A 7899-nucleotide genomic window follows, 5' to 3' on the forward strand; every position below is an offset into this window, starting at 1 on the left:
TTAATATATTTTGTTAAAAATGCCAAAATGTCTTAAATGTTAAACAGATGTTTGCATATGCTATTATTAATGTTTGTATGCAGAATCCTGTAATTTAAACTCATAAATTTCAAAAATGCTTTGCATTTTTTTACATTCTTGTTATTGTTTTAGTAGCCGTGTAAACAAATTAACTGAAAACTCACAGTCAAAGTTACATGACTCCTCAAAAATCCTTAAAAGAAAAAGGCATATTTTGTTTCTACTCGGGTGAATATTTATTTTGACCCGTTTGTGCCTTCACTTTCAAAGAAGTGTCCTTCAAATGTAGTTCTTAATGGCAAATCTCGCATTCAACATCTATGTGACCATTGCCACTTTCTGAACATTGCATGTCCTTAAAGTGATGTTATGCATTTAGAATAAGGCTGCTGTGTAAATTGTCATGATATTAACTTTGGCTATTTAAGCTCAAATAAAAGCTGCATCAGAGATACAAGGCTGAGAATAAGACTGAAATATCTTTTAAATATGTTTTGGCTTATCAGGCATATAAAAGATCTCCTTGCTCTGCTATAATAATCAACATAGGAGTGATGACAGTGAAGACTAGTTCAGCTTGCTTCAGTAGACCTGTTAGGAACTGGGCTAGAATCTTGACCAGGAATTAGCTTGTAAAATCAGAATGGGGTTCACATATGCTACATGGGAAAAGCATTGGGACACTTGGCTATTACACCTACAGGAAATTTGATGACATCCCATTCTAAATCAATAGACATCAATATGGAGTTGGTCCTCCCTTTGCAGCTATTTCAGCTGCCACATTTACGATAAGTCTTTCCACAAGATTTTGGAGTGTGTCTGGGAATTTTTGCCCATTCAACCAGAAGAGCATTTGTCAGGTCAGGCACTGATGTTGAACGTTCATCCCAAAGGTGTTCGATGGAGTTGAGGTCACTGCTCTGTGTGGGCCAGTGAAGGTCTTCCAAAGCAAACTCACCCAACCATGTCTTTATGGACCTTGCTTTGTGCACTGGGTTACAGTCATGCAGGAAATAAAAGGGCCTTCCTCAACCCGTACCCATAAAGAATTGTCTAACATGTCTTGATATGCATATCAAGACATTCTGGACAATTCTTTGCATCCAATTTCCGGTCCTGGAGGGCCAGACTGCAACACAGTTTACAGATTTCCCTGCTCCACACCTACTAAATCTGGCAACTTGCTGGTCAGCTGAATAAAGTGTGTTTGAGCAGGGAAATCTTCAAACTGTGTTGCAGACTAGCCCTCCAGGCCCGGAACTGGGGAACCCTGATTTATGCTATGTGGGACCTTGGAAAACAAGGTTAGGGTTAGTCAATATGATGAGATTTTCAGAAGGAATAGTCTCTAAGGGGTTAACCCCCTCCCCCCATTATCTCAGGATCTTACAGTGAAAGGCAAGTGGAAGCAGTGAAATACAGTGATGACGTTCTATATGAGCACAGGCCTGAGCCGAACAGCAGCACTGTCCACATACAGCAGACCCAGAGTTGGCCCAGATGGGCTCGGGCTGCCATGGGCTCAGATTTCATACATGTGAATCAGCTGGGACATTGGAGATGCTTGACCCCCTCCCCTCCACTATCCCACCCTTTTGTCTAATCAGACATGACAGGATTCCACTCTTACAATCTCAAATGGATTACAAAGCTGAGGACAATGTACATTAGGGTACCAGGATACCGATGGACATATCACATGCAGAATTCAGGTCCGGTAAACATTCATGTCAGCATTCTCTGCTGGGGAAATACCCAATCTTCAGAGGTAACTACCTCAATAATACAAAGACTGGTTAACAGTGGAGATTTGTATTTGAATGTGATCACCTAACATATGTGTGTTTCTTTCTAACTTACATAGTGCATGATAATTACACTAAGAACACCTGAGAATGAATAATTTTATATGATGTATAATTTATCAAATTTATAATTCTTTTTTTAACCAGAAAACAGAATTTAATGAGCAATATAAACAATTCCTACAAAATCAAGACAGAAAAGATTTGAAAGTACCAGTTTTAAAGGGCGCCCATCTACCTTTTTGCATAGTGTGAATCATCCATCGATTAGACCATCATCCATCCATTCATCCATCCATCCATCTTCCACAACTACGTATTCAATATTAGCTGATGGCTACCCTTCAGCGGAAAAAGAAGTTATGGAAAAATAGAGGGTGGGGGTCAGTGGGGGACTGGGATGGATATTAATGAGCCTATTGATGCTAGAGTCATTCTGACTGGATTCTGTACAGTGTCACATCAGTGTTACATAACCCTCTGTTATTACTATAGCAGATATCCCAAAGGATAGCCTTTGGTTATTAATTCCCCAAATTAAAAAAAGATGCACTTACTTACATGAAAAATTACTTTTTTAGCATTGGAGAATTATGGGCATGAAACAAAGGCCTTAACAAAGGCTACTAGGGGCTATTTTGCTTTATTGTTATGCTTTTTTGTGATTGACCATGTGTTGTGAGAATTCCAAGGCTGCCCCCAGCACAATATTAATGTAGGTAGGATATAATAATGGTGACTGAGTGCAGGTGGCAGGCAACCCATAGACACGGGAAACAATGGCAGGTTGCAGTGTTTGTTCTTGTTTTAATCAGAATAAACTGCTGTACAAAAGAGAAACAGTCTATGACTTTTGGCATTATCTGTAACGACAATTACCATATCCACATCCTTACATGTATCCTATACATGAGTTAATGCGGATAACATATATATTACAATTATTATACATTAAAATTAAATATGTTTTATATTATATGGCCTTCAACATCTTATATGAGTGTATGTGTACAGAGGGGTTTTTCCATTAAATGTAGGGTATTAATGCACATAGCTATAGGCATGATGAACCAGCTGTTCGCTTTTCTACTTCCTAGCACAGCTGTACGGTTTTACAATGCAGTCCCACAGAGACCCATGGGCTTGAACAAACTAATAGCTATTCATAAATAAGGCCTGTGTGTGCCATGTTGGCTCATAGTTCATATTCCAATGCTCTTGAAAATACACCATTAGTTACCTGATTTAACGTATTTTACAGGCAGTGTCAACTGCATTTTTCTGATGTTTGTACTACACTATTAGTCCTCAACCAAGAAGTCAACAAAGAGACATCATTGTACATTACAGGCTGGATGACTGTACATGAAAAGTGTTGGTCAGCGACACAGATACTGTACATATAATAATTAAAAATAAGTTCTAATGAAAAACATTTAATGGTGACATAAGTAATCCATCCAAAACAACCGTCATCATCATCAGAAGTAACAAAATATTAAATATGACTAAGTTACCAGACGATTAGGGTATTCTGGCTAAAATCCCAGATTTTGCAAAACTTTGAGGTCTAGAGGAGAAGTAAAAAATATAAGAATGCAAATCTAACGATAGAAATACAGTACTAGAAATGCTCCATCCACCGGGTTAACGCAAGTCTCAAGTCAAGTCAAGTCAAGTCAAGTAGGCTTTATTGTCACTTCAACCATATACAGGTAGTACACAGTGAAACGAAACAACGTTCCTCCAGGACCAAGGTGCTACATGCAACATAGATTTACAACATAAATTAACAGAAAAACTAAAACTAGCTAACTAAGAGGCCTAGTTAGCTGGCTAGCAGAGTCTGACTGTCTACTCGTGTAAGTATAAAATGAAAAATCTTTCCTTTTCAAATGAGAGCAGAGGATTATTTGTGCTCACATCAGCTTTGATGTGACAAGAATCCATGAATGAACTAACTCTACTTTTTAAAATATGTATTTTGTCAATTTCGTTTGTCACGTTGAATTAATTTAATCATAGATGAAATTACACCCATGCCAGTTTGAGATGGGTGAAAAACAGTTAAAATCTCCACTGCTTGTGTTCTCAACTAGCCGCTACTTTTTTACTCCACAGGCTTCAGGCTTCTCTGAGTGATGAGACACACTTGGAAGAGAGTGTTATTCCTTCAATCCTACCCACGGCCATGCAGTTACCCAGCTGCCAGTAGAGGTCGCTGTGTGGTGATGTGAGAGAGACAAACACAATGTTTCTGCTATCCATGGTCCTCCGTATCCAGCTAACAATGGCAACAATGGTCCTAGTGCAATGTAAAAGTTATTTTAAGAGATCTATTTTCCTAATCACTTATGAACTATACAATGCAGTGGTTCGAAACTATGGAAAATGGCAATTAAAGGATGAGCTGATTACTCGATCAAGGCTGAAACATATTCAGTGAAGACACTTTTAAGTTGGTTATTAATTTGATAAAATATGGGGTGTGTAAACAGTAAGACTTAGTGTAAAACAGAATTGGGCAACATAATTTAAATACAGCTGAAAGATCAATGCAGTATCAAATCATGAACTGTATTGCTCTTGCTCCACTGCTAACTTGTACGTGTTACTGGACATTCAATGGCAGCTTAGCCAAGCTGCACTTAGCCTAGTCGGCTGAACACTTGTGATGTATTATCTGCTTCATTTGTATGTGGACGCTAATTAAATAAATGCAACGCAATTTACAGTTCGTCCGATACTGTGTGAATTGACACACAATCATGCCCTGTAAAACATAGGAAAGTTTCAAGAGAAAATAGAATCAAACTTGACACAAGGTCAGATCTAGGGCTAGGCTTTGGTGAACAGCAATATGGGGCACTTGCCACCTCCTTCCCTGGTGGAAAGGGTTTTTGATTTTAATGAACAATAATTACTTATTTTAAGTATGTGTACATTTAAAATACACACTATTGTGTAATATATAAAATATAAATGCGAGGTGGCGCAGTGGTTAGCGCTGCTGCTTCACAGCAAGAAGGTCCTGGGTCCGGTCCCTGGGTCGGGTGTAGGACCTTTCTGTGTGGAGTTTCCGCTGGGGGCTCCAGTTTCCTCCCACAGTCCAAACGTGTGTGTGGTAGGTTAATTGGTGACTCTAAGTTGGCCTGGTGTGTTGGTTCCTGCCTGTGCCTGTTGCTCCTGGGATAGGCTCCGCTGACCCTGGTTGGGATTAAGTGGTTACAGTGATGGATGGATAAAAGATCATTTTGGGGTGAAATTAGCTTCATGTTCATACTCTCAATATCTCGTCTGGGGAGCTAAAAAATATGCACTGTCAGTGTTGACACAAAACATTGTGCTACAACAAAATGTGCACATAGCAACATAAATTTTGCCAATCAGGGTCCTCAAATCAGATGCCTAGAGGGTGATTCAATTATCACCAAAAGCAGAGTCCTGGGCTTTTGCGTGGCCCAGGGTAACCTTAGGTGTTTTTCAATATGCATAGTTTTCCATACTTGTGTTCTCATGTACCTGATTTATGTCATTTTCCATTGCTGAAGACCAGTTCCAATACTCAAGAACAGAAGTACAGAGTATGGTAAAAATCTCCTGATGTTGTTCTTGCCTTATCCCAGATATGAAGGATACATTGTTGCATCTTCGCTGAATGAGACCAATCCCATGATTCACTGCGGTCCAAGTTTGTTGTTGGAAGACAAGTTAGAAAGACTGAGCTTGCCAAGACCATAAGTACGATCATTACGTTCTTGGTATTGAGAAACACCCCTGGTATTTGCTGGGGGCCCCTGACCACTAGGAACGCATTGAGAGGGTTGCAGTAGTATTGTGTAATTGCCTTGCGCCGCCATCTTGGTGCAACCATGGGTGCTTCTCAGGGTGAATCTCCATATGCGTATCTGACCGTACTTGTGTACTTGTTTTACATCATCTTCCATCGCCAAAAACCAGTTCCAATACTAAGAACACAAGTACAAAAAACAAAACCCAGATGCTGGTCTTGCTCCACCCCAGATATCAAGAATACGTTGGCTGCATGCTCACCAAATGAGTTCAGTCCCATGATTCATTGTACCCCAAGTTCTTTCTTTGAAGGTAAGTTAGTAAGACCACAAGTACGGTCTTTGCGTTGTATTGAGATTTACCCTCAATATTTGACTGTACTTGTGTTCTCGTGTACCCATTTTTCATCATCATCCATTACTGAAGACCAGTTCCAATACCCGGGGTCCTTGGTTACAACGCCTCGACATGACGTTTCAAGTTTACAACGCTCACTCCCATAAAAACTTAAGACGTGAGTGTTTCGGCTTACGCCGTTAGTGTCGTACTTACGGACTATGTGGGCGAACTAGTTTGGTTGCGCGTGGCAGAAGAATATGCAGTAACACGGCGTATGAGTGAGGGAGTTGACGTCCCTCATTACGCTTACCTACGCCATTTTGGACTGCTAAAAGCGCAAGTGTTCTGATTGTGAAGAGGAAAGCCATCACGATGGAAGTGAAATTAGACATTTTAAAGAGATCAGAAAAAGGGTGTGTTTCGACTTGCACCATTATTCGGGTTACGTCACTGTCATAACCCGAGGACCCCCTGTACTGTCGTAACCCGAGGACCCCCTGTACTGAAGAACAGATAGTATGAATGCGGTAAAAATCCCCGGATCTCATTCTTGTTCCACCCAAAATGTCAAGGATACATTGGTTGCACCCTTGCCAAACGAGACCACTCCCATGATTCAATGCTCCTCAAGTTCGCTCCTGCAAGGCAAGTTAGCAAGACCGGTCTTTTATTCAGTACACTGCATAAAGTGATATGAAATAACGTAATATAAAACATTATAAAAAAGCAAAAGAGAAAAAAATTAAAGAAACGATAAAAAGAGAGAACGGATATTATTGGATATGACCCCCACACTTTGAAAGCAAAATGGTTGTGAGCTGCCCGCTCTCCGTTATTGAGCATATCGTTAATTATCTGATTTTTCAAATGTTGTGGGTAACAGTGAAGCAAAAGAAAGTGACTCAAGGTAAATTGCTGATCGATTTATTTTATCCCTGGATGTGTGGTTTTCATTTAGCTAAAAGGACTGTCTCGGTTGTATCTTTTTGCTTTCCTGTCTTGATGTCCGTGATGCTGACAGACTACTGTGTCCCAAGTTCGCTGTTGTTGCCCAGTTAATGTTGCCTCTGTCACACAAGGTGGCTGGTTTGCCTAACTTGGAAGGATAAGAATTGCCTTTACTATATGTTTCCAGGTCGAATATCTAAATACTTAGACAATTTGCCAGCCGCATTTTTTTTTATTAATCTGTTGATTTTGATGCCAATTAAATTATTATTATTTGACAATGCACTGGTATTTTGCAGGTTCTGTTAAACTGTATTGGGATGGTTACTGAAACTGACTGAATATGGCACAAATATCCCCACCTAAAATATTTTTCACCAAGCCCTGCTGGTTTCTGTGAAAACGAGGTAGAGTAACAGATCGCATTGTTTGTCAGTTAATGTGCCCTATTAGCGACCTCTGGTGGTGAAATTATTGTGCTATTGAAAGACAATGGACTATAGACGAAATTATCAATTTAAAAAGTCGCACTTATGAGAACCCTTGGTGCAGAGCGACGTTAGATTGATTCAGAATTTAAATTGGGTTTTGATAAAAATTTGAAATTAAAATCATCACTGTTACATTGATTTAACATTAATAAATAATGTAACGTGTGCATCTAAGAGTACATTTACAATAGTGTAAAATAATGGATTCTACGACATAAATCGCAGGGATGTTTAGTCAAGGCTCATCTAAATGCAAATATAATACACTATATTGATCCCATAATAAGATGTTAAAAGCTTGGAGAATGCGGGCATCGATCCCGCTACCTCTCGCATGCTAAGCGAGCGCTCTACCATTTGAGCTAATTCCCCATTGCACACACAAGTGGCGCCCCGAGACTTCTCAGTTCTTTACTATGAATTCTAGGAAAGTCACGGAATTAAGTTTTATATTTGCAGTGGAAATGGTGAAAGCCATTACTATTTGACGAATGGCATAG

The 7899-nt window shown here is 39.6% G+C and overlaps 1 non-coding gene across 1 annotated transcript; it reads right to left on the reverse strand.

The window, feature by feature from the left end:
- Nucleotides 1-7698: 7698 nt before the first annotated feature.
- trnaa-agc (transfer RNA alanine (anticodon AGC)) lies at nt 7699-7771 on the reverse strand. The gene has a single exon. It is a non-coding gene; the product is annotated as a tRNA-Ala (tRNA).
- Nucleotides 7772-7899: the final 128 nt, after the last annotated feature.

The sequence above is a fragment of the Paramormyrops kingsleyae genome, chromosome 19, assembly GCF_048594095.1.
Source record: "Paramormyrops kingsleyae isolate MSU_618 chromosome 19, PKINGS_0.4, whole genome shotgun sequence".
NCBI lineage: Eukaryota > Metazoa > Chordata > Actinopteri > Osteoglossiformes > Mormyridae > Paramormyrops > Paramormyrops kingsleyae.